This window comes from Pelophylax lessonae, assembly GCF_965119305.1.
Source record: "Pelophylax lessonae genome assembly, chromosome: 2".
Classification (NCBI taxonomy): Eukaryota; Metazoa; Chordata; class Amphibia; order Anura; family Ranidae; genus Pelophylax; species Pelophylax lessonae.
This window is the reverse complement of record NC_138769.1, coordinates 489,614,020-489,638,237: the sequence shown is the minus strand read 5'-3', so window position 1 is coordinate 489,638,237 and position 24,218 is coordinate 489,614,020.

Here is a 24,218-nt window from a genome sequence, read left to right as displayed (position 1 = left end):
TTAGTATGAAAGTTATAGAGGTTTCCCCTGTGGGGTACTTATCACTAATAGCAATGTAGCAGAGGAGAGGTTCGGCAAGAGCAGATGATCCGGTAGCGGGATACAGGGATCAGCGCAGCGGGGTTCCGACAGCGAGGTATGCTTGCAAGCATGAGAGCTTCAAGACAGGTTAGCATCAAGGCACAAAGCAGTTTGAACGAACACATGTGAGTGAGAGCCGGCGATCTAAATAGCCATCCAGTCCGGCGCTCAGTGATGACAGCATCAGTCTTAAAGGTGTATGCGCACCTTACCAAAAGAGAATGGTGAGGCGCATACACTTATGAAAGAGTAATTAGGGTACCCAAAGGTACCAGAACATTACACCTGGTAAGTTTTTTCCTGCAATCCATGTACTAGTTTAGTAGCTCTTCTCTGAACTCTCTCTAGAGTATCTATATCCTTCTGGAGATATGGCCTCCAGTACTGCGCACAATACTCCAAGTGAGGTCTCACCAGTGTTCTGTACAGCGGCATAAGCACTTCTCTCTTTCTACTGCTTATACCTCTCCCTATACATCCAAGCATTCTGCTGGCATTTTGTGCTGCTCTATTACATTGTCTTCCCACCTTTAAGTCTTCTGAAATAATTACTCCTAAATCCCTTTCCTCAGATACTGAGGTCAGGACTGTGTCAAATATTCTATATTTTGCCCTTGGGTTTTTACGTCCCAGGTGCATTATCTTGCACTTATCCACATTAAATTTCAGTTGCCAGAGTTCTGACCATTCTTCTAGTTTTCCTAAATCCTTTTCCATTTGGCGTTTCCCTCCAGGAACATCAACCCTGTTACATATCTTTGTGTCATCAGCAAAAAGACAAACCTTACCATCGAGGCCTTTTGCAATATCACTTATGAAGATATTAAACAAAATTGGTCCCAGTACAGATCCCTGAGGTACCCCACTGGTAACATGACCTTGTTCTGAATGTTCTCCATTGACTACAACCCTCTGTTGTCTGTCACTCAGCCACTGCCTAATCCACTCAACAATATGGGAGTCCATGCTCAATGACTGCAGTTTATTGATAAGTATTTTATGTGGGACAGTGTCAAAAGCCTTACTAAAATCTAGATATGCAATGTCTACTGCACCTCCACCGTCTATTATTTTAGTCACCCAGTCAAAAAAATCTATAAGATTTGTTTGACATGATCTCCCTGAAGAAAACCCATGTTGTTTTTCATCTTGCAATCCATGGGATTTAAGATGTTCCACAATCCTATCCTTTAATAGGGTTTCCATTAATTTGCCTACTATTGATGTCAGACTCACTGGTCTATAGTTGCTCGATTCCTCCCTACTACCTTTCTTGTGAATGGGCACGACATTTGCCAATTTCCAATCTTCCGGGACGACTCCTGTTACTAATGATTGGTTAAATAAATCTGTTAATGGTTTTGCCAGCTCGCCACTAAGCTCTTTTAATAATTTTGGGTGTATCTCATCAGGACCCTGTGACTTATTTGTCTTCACTTTAGACAGCAATCTTAGAACGTCTTCCTCTGTAAAGACACATGCATCAAACGATTCATTAGTCATCCTTTCAAGTGGAGGTCCTTCTCCTTTTTCTTCTGTAAAAACTGAACAGAAGTATTCATTAAGGCAGTCGGCTAGCCCTTTATTCTCTTCTACATACCTTCCGTCCTTTGTTTTTAATTTAGTTATTCCTTGTTTTAATTTCCTTTTTTCATTTATATATCTGAAGAATGTCTTATCCCCCTTTTTCATAGACTGAGCTAGTTTTTCTTCTGCCTGCGCTTTAGAAGTTCTTATAACTTGCTTGGCCTCTTTCTGCCTAATCTTGCAGATTTCCTTATCTTCATTGCTCTGGGTTTTTTTATAATTACAAAATGCTAGCTTTTTATTTTTAATGATTTGGGCCACTTCTGCTGAGTACCACAGTGGTCTCTTCCTTTTTTTGCTTTTACTGACAAGTCTAATGCAATTTTCTGTTGCCTTCAATAATGCACCTTTTAAGTAGTCCCATTTCTCCTGGACTCCATGTAATCCGTACCAGTCTGATAAGGACTCATTTATGACTAATTTCATTTTTGAAAAGTCTGTTTTTCTAAAATCTAAAACTTTTGTTTTTGTGTGGTGTGACTCTTTCACAGTTCTTATATTAAACCACACTGACTGGTGATCACTGGATCCCAAGGTTTCGCCTACAATGACATCATATACCGAATCCCCATTTGTGAATACCAGATCCAAAATGGCCTCCCTCCGGGTTGGCTCCTCAACCACTTGTTGCAGAGACAACCCCAGTAGGGAGTTTAGAATATCTGTACTCCTGGTAGAACTTGCTATTTTGGTTTTCCAGTTTATATCTGGAAGATTGAAATCTCCCATAATGATAACTTCTCCTTTCATTGTCATTTTAGCTATTTCTTCAACTAGTAGATCATCTAGTTCTTTGACTTGACCAGGTGGTCTATATATCACACCTACACGAGTTACTGCATGATTAGCAAACTGCAACGTAACCCAAACTGACTCTATGTTGGCTTCACCAACTTGTATTAGGTTAGATTTAATGCTATCTTTCACATACAGGGCCACTCCTCCTCCTTTCTTGCCTTCTCTGTCTCTTCTGTATAAAGAGTACCCTGGTATGGTTATGTCCCAGTCATTTCTTTCATTAAACCATGTCTCCGTAACAGCCACTAAATCTACATTCTCAGATGCCATAATTGACCCAAGTTCATTGATTTTTTTACCTAAACTGCGAGCATTTGTAGACAGGACTCTGAGCTTATAATTTCTTAACCTTTGTGCTTCTGACCTGTTCTGGCATTGTTTCGGGGGGCAATTGGACTCTTGTAATTCCACTCTTTCCCCCCCCCCCTCCCTAGTTTAAATACTCTTTCGCAAATTCTTGGAGTCGTTCACTAAGTACATTTGTTCCTTTGAGAGAAAGATGCAAACCATCTTTTTTGTACAGTTCCTTTCTATTCCAAGTAGAGCTATCATGAGAAACAAAGCCAAATCCTTGCTCTTGACACCATTTACTAAGCCATATGCTGAACTCCTTTATGCGCCTCTGCCTATCATTCTGAACATTATGCACAGGCAGAACTTCAGAAAATGAAATGGTGGATGCAAAATCCTGTACGTCATTTCCAAGTGTGATAAAAGATTTTTTCACCTCTGACACTTCATTGCAAGCCAGGTCATTTGTCCCTAGATGGACAAGAACATCCACGTCCCCTTCCTGCTTTGCTTGCTTAACAATATTAATAATACGTCTTCTATCTCGTCTAGCAGTAGCACCAGGGAGACATCTCACAAAACCATTTTCTTTAAGCTCCACACTTCTTATGATTGAATCACCCAGCAACAGCTGCTTCCTTTGAGACTTCACTTTATCTTTTTTGTCCTTGGCTGCAGTCTTGCATACATTAGACATAGGAGTCGATGGTTTCTCACCCTCTGTGCTTGAGTCCATATCCATGTTGTCCTTACATTCTGAGAGTGCTGCAAATGAATTTTGGAGAAACACAGACTGTGGGACATGTCTTCTATCCACCACTCTAAGTCTTCCATAATTCGCCTAGAATGGGGATTGATTGGTAGAGGCATGTATAGAGTTGTTGTACACAAATTCTGTGCAAGGCAGTAAGGCCATCCAATTATCCTGCGAGAAAGAAGAAAAGCAATGAAGATATTGTTCCAACGTTTGATTCGTTCTCTGCATTTGGCCATTGCTCTGGGGATGATAGGCAGATGACATGCAAATCTTGATATCCAAAGCCTTGCAGAGAGCCCTCCAGAACCTAGAGGTGAATTGAACCCCCTGTCCAAGACAATGCTGCTTTGTAAGCCGTGTAAACTCCTTGATGAAGATGTGTGCCGTATCCATGGCCGAGGGAGTGCCCACCATGGGCAGGAAGTATGCCATCTTTGATAGGCAGTCTACTACTACCAGGATAGTGGAAAAACCTTCAGAAGGAGGTAGCTCTACTATAAAGTCCATAGAAAACATCCTCCATGGCTGGACTGGAACTGGCAAAGGTCTTAACAAACCCCAAGTTTGCGTGAAACTTCCTTTATTTCGAGTAGAGGTTGTACAAGAACTCACATAGTCTTTGCAGTCCTGTTTTAAGTTGGGCAACCAATAGGAGCGTTGGATCAGTTCAAAAGTCTTGCGGTCCCCAAAATGACCGTTCAGCTGGTGGTCGTGAAAAGTTTTAAGGACCTGGACTCTGACTTCCTCGGGCACAAAAATCTTATCTTCCTGCCACAAAATACCTTCCTGTCTTCTAAGTGTTGAGATTTCAGACTCCGGGCACTGGGCAGAAACCTGTTCAAGGGTTGCCCCTAGATCAGGCTGGATAAGAAGAAAGTTCTGTGGAGACAAGATGGTGCTGGGGGCAACAGTCACCGGGGTCTCTGGGAACATACGTGAGAGAGCATCCGCTTTACCATTTTTGGATCCTGGGCGATAGATGAGATGGAAATTAAATCTCGAAAAGAACAAGGCACACCTGGCCTGCCGTGTCCATAAGCGTTTGGCAGATCTGAGATATTCTAAGTTTTTATGGTCAGTGAATATCATAATCGGGTGAGCTGCGCCCTCCAGAAGATATCTCCGTTCCTCCAGAGTGACCTTGATGGCCAGCAGTTCCCAATTCCCCACATCATATTCCTTTCTGGCTGTGTGAGCTTTCGGGAGAAAAAAGCTACTGAATGCAGTAGTGCTTTAGAGCCTTGATGCTGAGAAAGGACAGCCCCTGTGATGACTTCAGATGCATCAACTTCCAGCACATAGGGCAGGGTTGGGTCGGGATGCTGCAGAACAGGAGCTGAAGTAGATAGTGCCTTTAATTTATCAAAAGCCTCCTGGGACCACTGGAAACGGCTGAGTTGGTGGGTTTGCTGAGTAATTGGGGTGATAATGCCAGAAAAGTCTTTGATGAACCTCCGTTAGAAATTAGCAATTCTACAAACCTCTGAATGCCCTTTTTATCGGTAAGGGGCTGGCCACCCCAGGATGGCAGACACCTTCTGGGGATCCATGGCCACCCCATCAATGGAAATGATCAGACCCAAGAACTGTATTAAAGTTTTAATCCTACTATAAGGTGAGACCTTGTTTGATCTCTTGCAATGGCGGGGCACAGGCGCACATTCCTATTCTGCTACCTGACATCCTTCTTCATCTATATGAATACCTTGTGAGATTGCTTAGATGTCCCCTATATGGGTTCCGGTGATATGTTGGTTGATATATTGGTCTATATGCTGGACTTAAGTGAAGCTGACCATCATGCTACAGCACATTATTCCTTATATCCAGAAGGTCCTCTGCTCAGATAGGTGAAATTTACAGCTACAGTTCACTACCCCTTCTGTCTGGACCTTTTAGGGGTTGAGTGCTCCACCCCCACACCTCCCTTTGTCTGCTGTCCCAATTCAGACATAACCTGGGCTATGGATCCCAGAACTCTGTAATCCAGTAGACGATTTTGGTTTTTTTTTGGTTATGGATTGAAATTGTCTTGGCTAGTTGTTGGGGAATGCTAAGCAGTAGAGAGTTATTTTTTCAGTTTTTGTTAACCATACACCTCCTCAGGATCTACAATCTGCTTCTCCTCCTGATCTGCTCCCTCCCTCCTAGTTACGGGTTCCCTTTCAGATGGCTACGTGTTGGTCTAATGTAATTTTTTACCTCTACATTACTGGAGTTTATCCTGGACGGCTCCTTTCTGGAGCTTCTTGTTCTGTTGCAAGAAACATGGACATAAAGTTACTTTCCTGGAATATAGGTGGCCTAAATGACAGGGTGAAGAGGTCTCTGATTTTTAAATGCCTGCAGTCCCATAAACCACATGTTTTATTCTTGTAGGAAACTCATTAAACCCCTTTTGGACCGCCAGCCGCAGATATACTGCGGCAGGCTGGCCCTCCTGCGTGAACCAACGTAGCCCTATGTCGGTCGCACGCCTGCAGCTAGGGGGTGACCGTGCGCCGCCGCCGGCGTGCTCCCGCCCTCACTCGGCAGCGGGGACTCATATGCATGGGGCTGGCAGCTCAGATTGCCACCAGCCATCTGCGATCACTCCCCGCTGAGAGAGAAGGACGGCAGCTGTTGTAAACACAGCGGACCGTTCCTCTCTCTGGAATGACCACAGAGCGCCTGTGATCCTGCTATATAGGATCACAGGTATCTGTGATCATTTTACAAGCCCAACCCCCCATACTGTTAGAAACCCCCCGGGTACACATTTAACCCCTTGATCACCCACAGTGTTAACCCCTTCCCTGCCAGTGTCAATATTACAGTAATATTGCATATTTTAGCCCTGATTTACTGTAGTAATGTCACTGGTCCTCCCAAAAATGTCAAAAATGTCAGTTAGAGGTCCGATCTGTCCGCCGAAATGTCGCAGTCCCGCTAAAAGTCACAGTTTGCCGCCATTACTAGTAAAAAAAAAAAACAATAAAAATTACATAAATCCTTCCCGTAGTTAGTAGCTGAGATAAATTTTGCGCAAACCAATCAAAATACGCTTATTGTGATTTTTTTTTTTTTTACCAAAAATATGTACCAGAAAACAAATTGGCCTAAAATGTTAAAAAAAGTTTGATTAATTTTTTTTGGGGGGAATGTTATATAGCAGAATGTGAAAAATATTGTTTTTTTTTTCAGAATTGTCGCTCTTTTTTTGTTTATAACGCAAAAAATAAAAATCGCACAGGTGATCTAAAGCCATCAAAAGAAAGCTCTGTTTGTGGGAAAAAAAGGACATTTTATTTAGGTACAGCGTCGCACGACCACGCAATTGTCAGTTAAATTAAGGCAGTGACGAATCGCAAAAAATGGCCTGGTCATTAAAGCAGAGTTCCACCCTGAAAAAATTTTTTAGATAAAAATACCCCTGGGACAATCAGGGCTAGTGCATTTAAGCAACGTTAGCCTCTGAAATGTGCCCTTTTTCAGAAGCTGTTCAGTAGGGAATAACGCGTCTGCACCGGAAGTGACGAGCAGGGCCGGTGCAGGCGCATTGACTCCTGGGATCGATGACGTTCATCTCCCAGGAGTCAATGCAAGCAGGAAGTGATGTCGGCGGCCGTGTCCGCAGAGGGAGGAAGATGAAGGAAGGTAAGTATATTTTCTTTAAAAACAAAGTAAGCGAATGAAAAAAAAAAATTGTAGTTATCCAATTGTTTTTCAGGTAGAAAAAAGCAAGCAGATGGTGAAAAGTACATTTTGAGGGTGGAACTCTGCTTTAAGGGGGAAAATCTTCCGGTCCAGAAGTGGTTAATGGGTAGCAAAATCCAATCCTTTCCCAATCACAAGTCTCCAGGACCTGATGGTCTGCCAGGAGAATGGTATAAGGCCCATATAGCCCTGTTGAGCCCTAGGCTACAGAAGGTTTTTGCTCATTGCTTAGAGGTTGGACAATTACCAGAAAGTATATATCAAGCACGCATTGTTCTATTGCCCAAACCTGGCAAAGATTCGACACACTGCTCTTCCTTTAGACCTATATCGCTTTTGAACTACGATTTAAAGGTCCTTAAAGGCCAATAGGATAATAAAAGAGTTACAATCAATCATCAACAGTGATCAAACTGGCTTTATGCCTGGTAAATCCACTGATATTAACATTCGTAGGGTCTTTACGCATCTCCAATATCAGCCTGTAGAGACTGCCTCGAGACTCTTGGTAGCCTTTGACATTGAAAAGGCTTTCGACACAGTCCAGTGGGGTTACTTGATGCAAGTGCTAGAACTTTTTGGTTTTGGCCCGGTCTTTCGGAAATGGATCGATTTATTTTATAAAGCCCCTGTAGCAAGCATTAAAATTATTGGCAAATTGTCACCCCCTTTCCAATCCAGAAAGGAACGAGGCAGGGGTGCCCTCTTTCCCCTGTCTTTTTCGCACTGGCTATGGAACCCTTGGCAGAGGCACTCAGGGCATCCATCGAGGTAGTTGGGATCCGTGTGGGTTCCATAGTGGACAAGGTTGCGCTTTACACAGATGACTTAATGCTTTTCCTACGGGAATCTGGCTCCTCCCTCTCTGAAACATTAATGATCCTGAACCGCTTTGCCGCCCTTTTAGGTGTACATACTAACTAGGACAAATCCCTTATCTTACCGATTGACCCGGAGGCTAAAAGGTTTGTGGATCCCAATTTGCCTTTGCAATGGGCAACAACTATTAAATATTTAGGGATTAAAAATTTTAGACAAACTTTTGTCTAAAGATTTTAGACAACTTACTCTTCTGTCCCCAGGTATTCAGTGGTGTAAACAGTGGCTGAAAGCCTGGTCAAATCTCCCTTTATTCTTTATTGGGAGAATTAATTTGATTAACATTAAAATCATCCCAGTTCTACTGTACAAACTCAGGCATGCTTCAGTATGGTTACCGAAATCCGTTTTTCAGCAATTCGATTTACATATAGGCTCCTTCTTGTGGCAATCTCGTCTGGCTAGATTTAGCAGGAAGATATTGCATAGACCCTGAACACAAGGAGGTTTAGCTTGCTTAGACTTTCACACCTACTATTTGGCAGCCATGCTTACCCACGTGTAGAATTAGCTTAGTTCAGATGTCACAAATGCCTCAGTGGTTTTGGAAGCTGCCCACTCGGGATCCTATGAGACCCTCCGTAATCTCCTCTACAGGGGTCTAAGAGTTTCCTATCTACCCCCCTTACTGCTGCTATGAAGGCAGTTATAAAGGCCTGGAACATTGTTATTACATGACCTAACATAGAGAAGGGCAAAAGGTCCCCATTAACTCCACTTTAGTTCAATCCCATGTTACCAGAACTCCAATCTCTTCCAGACCTTGGTCTATGGGCTGCTAAAGGAATAAGACATCTTTCAGATGTCTGCGATAGCAGTGCTCTATTTACGTTTGACAGATTAAAGGATAAATTTACATTGCCTAATGCATTCTTTTTCCGCTTCCTGCAACTCCGACAAACCTATGCAGCACAATTTGAGCCCTCCCTGTTTAAATTGGAGCAGGATGAATGGAGATTCTCCTTTGGGACGACACTTTCAAAAAAACATTATCTATAATCTATAAGTCTTTAATGCCCTCGGTTCATGTGGGCCTCGATGCCCTGCTCACTGTGTGGCCTTCAGAGGAGCACGACCTGGACGGTGAAGCCTGGGAAGACCTTTCAGACAGTCCATTTCAAGCACTGATTTTGACCAAATACAGTTTGATCCAATTTAAAATAATACACAGAATTTATTTTACACCACAATGCATCATATTTACCCTAGTACCTCTTCTTGCTGCTTGAGATATCCTAGTGATCCTGCAGGATTCGCCCATATCTTTTGGAAGTGCCCTCAAATTAGTAGTTACTGGTAGGAGGTGACCCAGTTTATATCTTCCTTAACTACCATTCATGTCCCGATAAAAGTTGGTGTTTGCCTCCTGGGGTTGGTTGACTGTCTGGCTGTTAATAGAGCAATGTGTACCCTATTGGGCCTCCTGCTGTTCTATGCCAGAAAAGTGATTGTGTTGAAGTGGAAATCAGCTATGGCCCCGACTCTGTCCCTCTGGAAGAGTATAATCATTAGGGCGGTAACCCTATACAAAGCTACTTATTTGTCTTGGGGTTGCCCCAATTTTTAAAAAGTCTGGCACTCATGGATATACTCGTACTCTACGATGGATGATTAGGAGCTGCAAATTGAATTTACCGACTCCTGACAAGGTTTAGGTTTTGTTTCTGAACTAATATACTACCTTGCAGTGTCTGATGATACATTTGTTTGGGTATGAATCCAACCAAGAGCGAATGATCCCCTAATACAATATCCTGAGGGTTGAGAGGGAACCGAAATCTCCATGCAATTTATCACTCTTGGAGTTGATTATATAGGTGTACAGTGTATGAATTTTTTTTGTTTTCCAATAGGTGGGTAATTTGTTTAATCTGTGTTTGTGTTTTATATATTGATGGCCGGGAAATGCCCCAAGGCTATGGTTTGTATATGTATTTATTTCAAAACTTTTCAATAAAAAAAGTTTAAAAAAAAAAAAAGGAACAGAGACAAGTTACCTAGTTGCCAGACTTCAGTGGTACATTGTGACGATATTACTGAACCTGGAGTACATAGCTATCTAAGACCTTATCAGATTCCTGAAGCAAGGAGAAAAGACATCTGTGCCTACAAAAATTGCTCATCTCTTAAAGCATTATACCCCTACCTATCCCCAGCTCACAATGGTTAAAGCGATTTTCAATTTCATTCTGCCAAGGTCCACAGATAATGTTAGATCATGGCCTGTCATCTACATTGTTTTACACAAATATTCACAGGTCATAAAAATAGGTTAAATAATTCAGATCATCATCAGTTTTTCTACACAGTCTTTGTACTGATGCTTTCCCATGTTACATTCAAGATAATTGATCACCTGCAGGGTAAATTTCAAATTCTAAAAACAGAACTACAGGCGCACATGAAAATGTAGCACCCTCCTAGATACTGTAGGTGCTAGGATTAGTTAGATTTAGTGCTGTATCTCTGTGTACAGTATAACTGGGTGTGTTTTTGGTAGGTAAATTTAGCTTGCCACATTGTAACCAGTATAAATAAGCTCACTGTAGTCAGTGCAGCTGATTAATAAGGTCAGTTCGGGGTTCTCAGCTACTGCCAGTTAGATAGCTCCCTCTGCTTTCCAGAGAGCTGTGAGAATTCTCTGGAACAGATGTGGAGTTATGCAGATGGCAGTATGAATATTTATGCAGCCTTGGCCAATCCCAAGGAGGCTTTCAGGGCCCCGAAGGCTGCTGGGAAACTGCATAAATACTCTGAGCTTCCACATCTTTTTCTGCAGAGGATCAGTACAGCCAAGAGGGCTGCTGCCCTCCAAGGCAACGCTGCCACGTGCTTGCTGTTCATGAGGCCTTAGGTGGGTGACCTGAGGGCAAGGGTGCTGAAGCTACAGAGAGCTGACTAAAGGGCTGTCTGCTGAACATCTACTATGCATCCGGAAAGTATTCACAGAGCTTCACTTTTTCCAAATTTGGTATATTACAGCCTTATTCCAAAATAGAATACATTTTACTCAACATTCTACAAATAATTCCTCATAATGACAATGTGAAAGCAGTTGTTTGAAATCTTTGCAAATTTATTAAATATAAAAAACAAAAAAAGCCCATGTACAAAAGTATTCACAGTCTGCATCCTGTTTCCGCTGATCATCCTTGAGATGTTTCTACAATTTGAGTGGAGTCCACCTGTGGTAAATTCTGTTGATTGGATTTGGAAAGGCACACTCCTGTCTATATAAGGTCCCACAGTTAACCTGTTTCATTTATTCATAAATGACCTAGAATATGGGATAACCCGCACAATCTCGGTATTTGCGGACGATGCTAAGCTAAGCAGGCCGATATCTTCTATACAGGACGTGTTAACCTTACAAGCAGACCTGACCAAAATAATGATGTGGGCAACTACATGGCAGATGAGATGTTGAAAAATGTTAGGTAAATGTAAGGAAATGCACTTGGGTGTCAGAAATACGAATGCAAGTTACTCGCTAGGGGGTGAACCTCTGGGTGAATCCAAGATAGAAAAGAACCTGTGGGTCCTAGTAGACAACTGTAACGCTCCTGCGTTTTTAGTATAGGCTGGATTTGCAGCTGCAAAATCTCCACTCAGTAGTCATGTAGAGATGTGTTGAATACCAGATCCAACTCTCCAGGACTCATCACCGTGGGCCTGTCAGCTTCAACATACAGATATATACACACTCAATGAGATGTTCCTGGAGTGATAGTATGTAGGTGATGTGCTGAAGGGACAGGTGTGAACAGTGACAAGGATGGTAATCACTTGATAGGGTTTGTATAGGAGAGTTCAAGATGGTATTAGAAATGCAGATAGGTTAGTATCGAGTATGCTAACAGGTGGTGAGGACAGCAGATGACAAATACAGGATAGACTAACCCAGTGCAAGGATAGATAGTAGTAGACAGGAGAGCCAGCAATCTATGCAGCAGTGCAGATGATAGATGGTAGTAGGCTGAAGAGCTAGCAATCTATGTAACAGTGCAGATGATAGGATAGTATAGATAGGTAGTAACAGTCCTTAATGTGCATAGGTAGATAGTGCATTAAGGTTATGGAGGGTTCCCCTGCGGGGTACTTATCACTTGTAATGTTAGTAGTTTAGAGAGGTCCAGTAGATGAGGAATGATCCGGTAGCGAGATACAGGGATCAGTAGCGAGGTTCCGGTCTGCTCCAGGTAAAGGGAATGGCTGGAGGTTCCGATCGAGAGACAGGCTTTAAAGCATGTGGGTAACAAGGCAGGTTGAACGAACAATGTGAGTGAGACCGCTGGCGGTTGAAATAGCCGCTCTGCGGCGCTCAGCAGTGACATCATCGTTCTTAAAGGTATATGCGTACCACCTGAAGAGAAAGGTGGGACGCATTACAGAGGAAAGTGGTGATTAAGGGTACCGGAGGTACCAGAATCTTACAACAACAGGCTTAGCAATGGCATGCAATGCCAAGCTGCTGCAAGCAAAGCAAACAGAATACTGGCATGTAAAAAAAAAAGGGGATTCACTCCAGAGATAAAACTATTTTTCTCCCACTCTACAAGACTCTGGTCTGGCCACATCTTGAATATGCAGTCAAGTTCTGGGCACCGGTCCTTAGAAAGGATGTGCTGGAACTGGAGAGAGTCCAGAGAAGGGCAACAAAGATAATTAGGGGAATTGAGGACATCAGCTATGAGGAAAGAATACAAGCATTGAACTTATTCTCTCTGGAGGAGAGATGCTTGAGAGGGGATATGATATCAATGTACAAATACCGTACTGGTGACCTTAGCATAGGTAACAAACTTTTCAGAGAAAGGGAATTCAATAAGACACGGGGCCACTCACTAAAACTAGAAGAAAAGCAGTTTAACCTTAAACTGCGTAAGGGGTTCTTTACTGTTAGAGCGGTAAGTATGTGGAATTCTCTTCCACATGCAGTGGTATCAGCAGGGAGCATTGATAGTTTAAAAAACTATACAGTGTACAGTTAACAGCAAACACACAAACACACACACACACACACATCATAAGTTGAACTGGATGGACTGGTGTCTTTTTTCAATCTCACTAACTATGTAACTATGTAATAATGGCTTGGTTTATGCTCTGACATGCACTAAGTCCAAGGAATTGTCTGTAGACCTCCGAGACAGGATTGTATCGAGGTACAGAAAAGTTTCTTCAGCATTGAAGGTTCCAATGAGCACAGTGGCCTCCATCATCCGTAAATGGAAGAAGTTTGGAACCACCAGGATAGAAACATCCTTGATGAAAACCTGCTCCAAAGCGCTCTGAACCTCAGACTCTGGTGAAGGTTCATCTTCCAACAGGACAACGACCCTAAGCACACAGTCAATATAACAAAGTAGTGGCTACGGGACAACTCTATAAATGTCTTTGAGTGGCCCAGCCAGAGCCCAGACTAGAACATCTCTGGAGAGATCCGAAAACGGCTGTGCACAGACGCTCCTCATCCAACCTGATGGAGCTTGAGATGTCCTGCAAAGAAGAATGGGAGAAACTGCCCAAAAATACAGTAGGTGTGCCAAGCTTGTAGCATCATACTCAAAAATACTTGAGGCTGTAATTTGTGCCAAAGGTGCTTCAACAGAGTATTGAGCAAAAGCTCTAAATACGAATGTACAAGTGATGTTTTTTGTTTTTTTATGTTTAATAAATTTGGAAAATTTCAAACAAACATCTTTCACGTTGTCATTATGGGGTATTGTTTCTAGACTTTTGAGTAAAATTATTAATTTATTCCATGTTGGAATAAGGCTGTAAATACCAAAATGTGGAAAAAGTGAAGCGCTGCGAATACGTTATGGATGCACTGTAGTCTGGTATCACTGGACAAAGGTGTTGCTTGGATGCTCGAAGGAGATAACCAACTGCCCCTGGACATTTTGTGAGTACAGACTGTTGTGAGAGACAGGGGCGGACGTACAGGGGTCGCCATGGCGACCGGGCCCGTGCTGCAGGGGGCCCGAGAGGGCCCCCTGTATGTATAGAGAGGAGAGCGGCAAGCGCAGCTGAGACCAGAGCTCCCCGATCCTCAGCGAGTTACACAAACACACAGGCAGCTGATCTCTCTCTCCAGCTTCCTGTGTGTGAGTGCAGACTGAGCAGAGACGAGCACTGAACCCGCCCCTCCCCCTTCCTGTGTGTTTCCTGACTGTACAGTACACGGAGGAGAGGGGGCGGGACCAGCTCTCTCCACTCTCTACAACATCGCTCTGATCTGAGGTCTGTGATGATTATAACTAATATAATATAATGTACTAACTTGCAGGGGGGGGGGGTTATGGAGATGGAGGTGTGTGTGTGTGTGTGTGTGTGTGTGTGTGGGGGGTGTATGGAGATGGAGGGGTGTGTAAAGCTGGAGGGGGGGGGGTTGTATGTAAAATTCCTACCACCCCACTCACTGTCATCTTCCCACCATCCCACCTGTCATCTTCATCCCCCTGTCATCTTCCCACCATCCCACCTGTCTTCTTCATCCCCCTGTCATCTTCCTACCATCCCACCTGTCTTCTTCATCCCCCTGTCATCTTCCTACCATCCCCCCTGTCATCTTCCCACCATCTCCCTGTCATCTTCATCCCCCTGTCATCTTCCCACCATCCCACCTGTCTTCTTCATCCCCCTGTCATCTTCCTACCATCCCCCCTGTCATCTTCCCACCATCTCCCTGTCATCTTCCCACCATCCCACCTGTCATCTTCATCCCCCTGTCATCTTCCCACCCACTGTCATCTTCATCCCCCTGTCATCTTCCCACCATCCCACCCGTCATCTTCATCCCCCTGTCATCTTCCCACCATCCCACCTGTCTTCTTCATCCCCCTGTCATCTTCCTACCATCCCCCCTGTCATCTTCATCCCCCCTGTCATCTTCCTACCATCCCCCCTGTCATCTTCCCACCATCTCCCTGTCATCTTCCCACCATCCCACCTGTCATCTTCATCCCCCTGTCATCTTCATCCCCAATGTCATCTTCCCACCATCCCACCCACTGTCATCTTCATCCCCCTGTCATCTTCCCACCATCCCACCCGTCATCTTCATCCCCACTGTCATCTTCCCACCATCCCACCCCTGTCATCTTCCTACCATCCCACCCGTCATCTTCATCCCCACTGTCATCTTCCCACCATCCCACCCCCTGTCATCTTCCCACCATCCCACCTCTCATCTTCATCCCCCTGTCATCTTCCCACCATCCCACCTCTCATCTTCATCCCCCTGTCATCTTCCTACCATCCCCCCTGTCATCTTCATCCCCATGTCATCTTCCCACCATCCCACCTGTCATCTTCCCACCATCCCACCTGTCATCTTCCCACCATCCCACCCATCATCTTCATCCCCCTGTCATCTTCCCACCATCCCACCTGTCATCTTCATCCCCCTGTCATCTTCCCACCATCCCACCCACTGTCATCTTCCCACCATCCCACCTGTCATCTTCATCCACCTGTCATCTTCATCCCCCTGTCATCTTCCCACCATCCCACCCGTCATCTTCATCCCCCTGTCATCTTCCCACCATCCCACCTGTCATCTTCATCCCCCTGTCATCTTCCCACCATCCCACCCCTGTCATCTTCATCCCCACTGTCATCTTCCTACCATCCCACCCGTCATCTTCATCCCCACTGTCATCTTCCCACCATCCCACCCCCTGTCATCTTCCCACCATCCCACCCCCTGTCATCTTCCTACCATCCCACCCCCTGTCATCTTCATCCCCACTGTCATCTTCCTACCATCCATATTGTAAAAAAAAAATGAATTAGGGCTCTTTCACACGGGCGATCCGATCAGATCCGCCTGTCAGTTTTTCAGGTGGATCTGATTGGATCCTCCATGCAGCTCTATGGGGCAGCGGATGTCAGCGGAGACACCTCCGCTGACACCCGCTGCCATCCGTATCCGATCCTGTCCATGAAATCCAGAGGGATGGAAACCCTATTTTTCCATCCGTTCAGGGATCGGATTGGATGAGAGCGGACAGGCGGTCCGCTCTCATCCGATCCCCCATAGAGAGCAGCGGGAGCTGTGACATCTCCCTCTCCGCACTGCAAGCGGAGACGGAGCTGTCATCCACCGGCTCAGCGGGGATCGGCGGATCGATCCCCGCTGAGCAGCATGGATCCGCCTACGGAGGCGGACCGTGTGAAAGAGCCCTTAAGCAAATTCTAGAAAAATGTAATTAAAATAAAAAACTACTGACACTAATGGCAGAACTACCACACAAACATTGGACTTGCGACCGGCCCTGGCGTTCCGCCAACAGGCTGGGAGGGAAGGGCCCCGCCGGGGGGGGGTGGCCCTTTATGGTTTCTTGCATCTGGGCCCTGAGGGTTCTAGTTACGCCACTGGTGAGAGATCTTAGAGACTAGAGCTGCTGCCACCCCTCTTGTGCTAGAAGGTCAGCTGTGTGTATGCCTACAGGGAACATCAGCTGTTTTTCTGAAGAGCTTAGTCTATCTACAGTAGTTCTCTGTGAAAGGACCCTGCTCTTAGTGCTCTAAAGAAGCTAGTGTGCTTTTAACTGCTTCTATTACAAGTCAAATACACAGTTTGCTATATGCAAGGACTTTTACTTCAGCTCTGCATTTAACTGTTTCTACTACAAGCCAAGTCCACAGGTTGCTACAAGCAAGCATTTCTTAAGCTTTTCACAAAGAAGTTATATGTCCTCAACCTGTACATAGTTTCTGTTTTTGGAGTATCCTACTCAATTCCCTCAACCCTATCCAAGTTCTCCAAAAAAAAAACAAGAAAAACAACACCCTTAGAGGCAATCCTGCGAGGCAATCCACTAGGGAGACCCTGGGCAAAATTCCAGTACATCCTAGGGGAGTAAGAGCTACAAAAATAACACTAACAAATACAGTTAAGTATTTCTTAAACATTCATTAAATGTATTCAAATGCAGCTAATATAAATGCCAGAATGTGACCCAATTTCAGCCTTTTGTCATGAAGAATGGTCTTCAAGCCAGTAGTGTTACGTACCTGGTGATGGAGCCTGAGAGAAAGGCGATTTCTTACACCTCTGGCCCAGTACCCCTAATAAGGTAACAGGAGGTACAATAGCCTGGAGTGGCATGAGTGCCTGGTAGTTCTGGTGATGGCGGTTGCAGGGGAGAGGTCTGTGCGCACTTGGATGCAGGCTGGATCGTGACGCAGGGCAGCAGGTGCAGTAGGCTGGAAAACAGTCAGCAGGCTGTTGGTGGCTGGCAGATCTTGGGCAGCAGGCACTCAGCAGGCTGGCAGGTGGCAGACACCAGGTACTTGGCAGGCTGCAGGGCTGGACACAGAGCAGAGTCAGGCAAGCCAGGTCAGTAACTAGCAGGCAAGTCAGGTACAGAGCAGCAGGCAGAGGAATAGTCAGGTTAAGGCTGGAGTTGGCAATGGTAAGCAGATAGGAAGGAGGATCAGGCAGGGACGTGGTCAAAGAGCAAGCCAGGGGTCGGTGCAGGCAGAGTTCAAGCATGGTCAAACAGAACGGCAACAGGAGATCAAGCACAGAATCAAGTAGCAGATAGCAGAGGGTTGTAGACCATAGGGCAAGGTCCTAGTGGAGCAGAGTTGTTTGAATAGCCCACTTGGCGCCAATCTAGTGGCAGGCGTGCATAACACACAAGCATTCACACATGTGCATTTGCACAAGCATGGCTCTTGCTAACAGGAATTAGCCATTTGCGCATAAATATGCACCAATGCACATTCTCGGAACCACAACTATGCGCTGACAGAGGAAGGAGACACAGTGAGGTTTATCTTTCCCCTTCCCCCCTGCATCACCAGCTGACTCACCACCCTGGGATGACATCAAGAACCACATCTTCGCGCTGACAGAGGAAGGAGACACAGTGTGGTTTATCTTTCTCTTTTGCCCCCTGCATCACCAGCTGACTCACCACCCTGGGATGACATCAACTACCCTACATGGATATTGCACACCAGATAATTAACCCAGAGACGAATGTTGACGATGCAAACGTGGATGACCTATGGATGAGGCCTTTTTTGGACTGCCCCATTAAATGAGGGATTCGGTAACAGCTGGTCGTAGGAATAATGTGGTTTGACAAGGTTTATACTGATGTTTAATTATACTGAGAGCTTTACTGTTATTTTGCTTTCCTGAAGAAGTGGACTTTGTACCCGTGAAACACAACTGCGTCGAAAATCGCAGCAAGCTATTCATCAATTGATCCAATTAGAATTGATGATTCACTTTCTCACACTGTTGAGCTTAATTGTAATCTTGCACATGGAATTGCGTGCTTTGTCATGTCGTGTTGGAATGTCCAAATTATTTTAAATATGTATAAATAAAATATTTTTTGATACATTTTAATAATTAGTCCTGTTAAAGTCCTTAATCTAACTTATAGGGTTTTTTTGTGTACCTTGTCTAAGGACTGGACTGACTTGTCCCACAATGACAAGATGTTGTGTTGTTGGGGTCTGCAGTGAAATGGCCCAATGGGACCACCTGGAAAGGTGGCTACAATTAGCCCCAGCACTCTCCTATAGAAGCAAAGAGTTGAGCAACTCCTGGACTGAAGAGTCAGATTTTACAAGTGATGAACTGGTTCCAGCCCTGACTTCAGAACCAAGCCAAATCTGTGCATGTTTTGGCGGTCAGTATACATTTTCCCACAGAAAATTGCCAACTGTTTCCTCAACAGAAGGTAGTCTAGATATTCCACAGTGGGGATGACCTGAGAGCTCAGTAATGCTAGCACAGGGTCCAGCACCTTGGTGAATACCTGTGTTGCAGAAGAAAGGCTGAATGGCAGGGCTACAAACTGGAAGCACAGCGGGCCCACAGCAAAGCTAAGGAATTGCTAATGCACTGGAAAAATTGGGGTATGCTAGTACAAATTCTTGATATCCACATAGGCCATAAAATCCCTAAGGAAGGAAGGCTATGACAGACATGGTGCATTCAATATGGAAATTCTGGGTCTGAATAAAGACATTTAGGGCCTTGAGATCCAAGATGGGACAGATGGTCTCTTTTGAGAACTGTTAACAGGTTGGAGTAGAACCCTCTAGATTTGTTATTTCACAGGGACTGAGGCAATGATGCCCTGCTCCAGAAGACTTGCCAGGTTTGTATGAAGATCTGCTAATCTGTGTGGTGACACATGTAGGTTGGAAGCAATCAACCTGTGAGAGGACTGTAATTAAATCTCTACCTTGCAAACCCTGGAAACCACCTCCCACACCAAAGTATCTAGGATATACAACAGATTGTCCAAGTGTCTGCAAATTTAACAGATGTTCCACCACTTTGGAAAGAGGGCACTCCTCATGCTGAAGGGGATTTATCTGAGGGTTTGGGGGACCTAAAAGTTCAGGATTTGTTGGCTGACTGGGTGCCGGAATTTGGTCTGGTTTTGGAAGGACTTTTCCTGGCCTACGTTAAAAAGTGAGTCTCTTGCCTCCAATGATATCCATAATGACATCCAGCATTGCCCCAAAAAGACTCTGTCCCTTGAAGGACATATGAAGCAAATGCTTTTTGCCAGCACTTTAGCCAGTGTCCTTCTTATGTTTACCGTGTCCTTATGTTCACTGACAGGAGACCCATATGGTAGATGAGGCAGGCGACCTCAAACAGTCTGTCTGTACTGTAGTTTAAAGCTGTGGGCATGATCTATGGCAAAGGGATCAGCTGCCATAGTGATCTGAACCCTCCTAATGGTCTTAGACCAGTCAGTCAGCTGGAGTTTGGCAGGTTAGGATCATGGCCAGAACAGGTTGCAGTGAATGGCATGCTAGTGACAAATAGGTTCTAGAGAGGGCCTACAGATACTTGTTGGAGGGAACCCTAAAGATACAGTATCTCACAAATGTGAGTACACCCCTCACATTTTTGTAAATATTTTATTATATCTTTTCATATGACAACACTGAAGAAATGACAATTTGCTACAATGTAAAGTAGTGAGTGTACAGCTTGTATAACAGTGTAAATTTGCTGTCCCCTTAAAATAACTCAACACACAGTCATTAATGACTAAGTGGAAATGTCCAAATTGGGCCCAAAGTGTCAATATTTTGTGTGGCCACCAATTTTTGTTTAGCACTGCCTTAACCCTCTTGGACATGGAGTTCACTAGAGCTTCACAGGTTGCCACGGAGCTGGTGGATGCTAGAGACCTTTCGCTCCTCCACCTTCCATTTGAGGATGCCCCTCAGATGTTTAATAGGGTTAGGTGTGGAGACATGCTTAGCCACTCCATCACCTTTACCCTTAGCTTCTTTAGCAAGGCAGCGGTCGTCTTGGAGTTGTGTTTTGGGGTGTTATCATGTTGGAATACTGGCCTGCGGCCCAGTCCCTGAAGTGAGGGGATCATGCTCTGCTTCAGTATGTCACAGTACATGTTGGCATTCATGGTTCCCTCAATGAACTATAGCTCCCCAGTGCCAGCAGCACTCATGCAGCCCCAGACCATGACACTCCCACCACCATGCTTGACTGTGGGCAAGACACACTTGTCTTTGTACTCCTCACCTGGTTGCAGCCACACACGATTGACACCATCTGAACAAAATAAGTTTATCTTGGTCTCATCCGACCAGAGGACATGGTTTCAGTAATCCTTATCCTTAGTCTCCTTGTCTTCAGCAAACTGTTTTTGGGCTTTCTTGTGCATCATCTTTACAAGAGTCTTCCTTCTGGGACAACAGCCATGCAGACCAATTTGATGCAGTGTGCGGCATATGGTCTGAGCACTGATAGACTGTCCCCCCTGTGACGGACTCGGGTATCAGATCCCCGCCCTTTTCACTAACTCGTGACAAATTTTACTATATTTGTAAAGAGCATGGGTGTTGGAGATACTCAGTGGTGTGTCCTGTCTATATATATATATATATATATATGGCATTGGACAAGCTGCAAAAGCCTATACTAATTTGCCTTAGCTACATGAGATGTTTGCAATGTGATTAACAACATTGGGTGTTAGGCATATATACCACCTATCAGGCATATACATATATACATATATATATATATATATACAGTGCATTGTGAAAAGCCTCCAAACATAAAGATATAAAACTGTAATTTTTTGTGAAGAATCAACAACAAGTGGGACACAATCATGAAGTGGAACAAAATTTATTGGATATTTCAAACTTTGTTAACAAATAAAAAACTGAAAAATTGGGCGTGCAAAATTATTCAGCCCCTTTACTTTCAGTGCAGCAAACTCTCTCCAGAAGTTCAGTGAGGATCTCTGAATGATCCAATGTTGACCTAAATGACTAATGATGATAAATAGAATCCAAGTAGTAAAGCAAATCTCCTGTGCTCAAGTAGAATCTGACGGAGTAGAGAGAGGTACACTTTGAACTCAGGTACTAAAAAAAGCTACTGGTCTTGCTGCCCCCTCAGGATCAAGGGTATCCCGAACCAACTGGGAGAAAAGACAAAAAAAAGAAAAGAGGGCGCACCGACCTAGTGCATTACCATTAAAACCATTTATTAAAATATTCCCCCCTCCCCCTCTCCCCTCCCTTGCCCTTCTTCCTATTCAACCCTTTCCATTTTCCCTCCCCCCTTCCCTTCCCCCCCCTCCCTCCTCCTCCCTTTTCCCCTCCTCCCATCTCCCCTGCCCCACTCTTGGGATTGGGGCGGAGCAGGAAGAGGTGGGGCCAGCTCCCATTTATTCTTTGGCCATCCGGAGTGTGACTCAGCAGCATTTATTCCGGCTCTGAGGAAGGGGGTTCGCCCCTGAAACGCATCAGCCCAGCCACAGCAGCCCCATGCGACCATCTGCATGCCTATTCGCTACATTTGGGACCTTGGCTACCTTGGAGATTGTACAGTGGGTACGGAAAGTATTCAGACCCCCTTAAATTTTTCACTCTTTGTTATATTGCAGCCATTTGCTAAAATCATTTAAGTTCATTCTTCTTCCTCATGAATGTACACATAGCACCCCATACTGACAGAAAAACACAGAATTGTTGACATTGTTGCAGATTTATTAAAAAAGAAAAACTGAAATATCACATGGTCCTAAGTATTCAGACCCTTTGCTCAGTATTTAGTAGAAGCCCCCTTTTGATCTAATACAGCCAGGAGTCTTTTTGGGAAAGATGCAACAAGTCTTTCACACCTGGATTTGGGGAGCCTCTGCCATTCCTCCTTGCAGATCCTCTCCAGTTCTGTCAGGTTGGATGGTAAACGTTGGTGGACAGCCATTTTTAGGTCTCTCCATAGATGCTCAATTGGGTTTAAGTCAGGGCTCTGGCTGGGCCATTCAAGAACAGTCACGGAGTTGTTGTGAAGCCACTCCTTCGTTATTTTAGCTGTGTGCTTAGGGTCATTGTCTTGTTGAAAGGTAAACCTTCGGCCCAGTCTGAGGTCCAGAGCACTCTGGAGAAGGTTTTTGTCCAGGATATCCCTGTACTTGGCCGCATTCATCTTTCCCTCGATTGCAACCAGTCGTCCTGTCCCTGCAGCTGAAAAACACCCCCACAGCATGATGCTGCCACCACCATGCCTCACTGTTGGGACTGTATTGGACAGGTGATGAGCAGTGCCTGGTTTTCTCCACACATACCGCTTAGAATTAAGGCCAAAAAGTTCTATTTTGGTCTCATCACACCAGAGAATCTTATTTCTCACCATCTTGGAGTCCTTCAGGTGTTTTTTAGCAAACTCCATGTGGGCTTTCATGTGTCTTACACTGAGGAGAGGCTTCCGTCGGGCCACTCTGCCATAAAGCTGCTGGTGGAGGGCTGCAGTGATGGTTGACTTTCTACAACTTTCTCCCATCTCCTGACTGCATCTCTGGAGCTCAGCCACAGTGATCTTTGGGTTCTTCTTTACCTCTCTCACCAAGGCTCTTCTCCCCCGATAGCTCAGTTTGGCCGGACGGCCAGCTCTAGGAAGGGTTCTGGTCGTCCCAAACGTCTTCCATTTGAGGATTATGGAGGCCACTGTGCTCTTAGGAACCTTAAGTGCAGCAGAAATCTTTTTGTAACCTTGTCCAGATCTGTGCCTTGCCACAATTCTGTCTCTGAGCTCTTCAGGCAGTTCCTTTGACCTCATGATTCTCATTTGCTCTGACATGCATTGTAATATGGAAGGTCTTATATAGACAGGTGTGTGGCTTTCCTAATCAAGTCCAATCAGTATAATCAAACACAGCTGGACTCAAATGAAGGTGTAGAACCATCTCAAGGATGATCAGAAGAAATGGAAAGCACCTGAGTTAAATATATGAGTGTCACAGCAAAGGGTCTGAATACTTAGGACCATGTGATATTTCAGTTTTTCTTTTTTAATAAATCTGCAACAATGTCAACAATTCTGTGTTTTTCTGTCAGTATGGGGTGCTATGTGTACATTCGTGAGGAAGAAGAATGAACCTTAATGATTTTAGCAAATGGCTGCAATATAACAAAGAGTGAAAAATTTAAGGGGGTCTGAATACTTTCCGTACCCACTGTATATGCTATGTTGATGTGTGTACTATCACACCAGTTTTGTGAGTATTCTGTACACCTTTTAATATTTTAATAAATGGTTTTAATGGTAATGCACTAGGTCGATGCGCCCTCTTTTCTTTTTTTTGTCTTTTCTCCCAGATAAATAGAATCCACCTGTGTGTAATCAAGTCTCCGTATAAATGCACCTGCACTGTGATAGTCTCAGAGGTCCGTTTAAAGCGCATAGAGCATCATGAAGAACAAGGAACACACCAGGCAGGTCCGAGATACTGTTGTGGAAAAGTTTAAAGCCAGATTTGGATACAAAAAGATTTCCCAAACATCCCAAGGAGCATTTTGCAAGCGATAATATTAAAATGGTAGGAGTATCAGACCACTGCAAATCTACGAAGATCTGGCCGTCCCTCTAAACTTTCAGCTCATACAAGGAGAAGACTGATCAGAGATGCAGCCAAGAGGCCCATGATCACTCTGGATGAACTGCAGAGATCTACAGCTGAGGTGGCAGACTCTGTCCATAGGACAACAATCAGTCGTATACTGCACAAATCTGGCCTTTATGGAAGAGTGGCAAGGAGAAAGCCATTTCTTAAAGATATGCATAAAAAGTGTCATTTAAAGTTTGCCACAA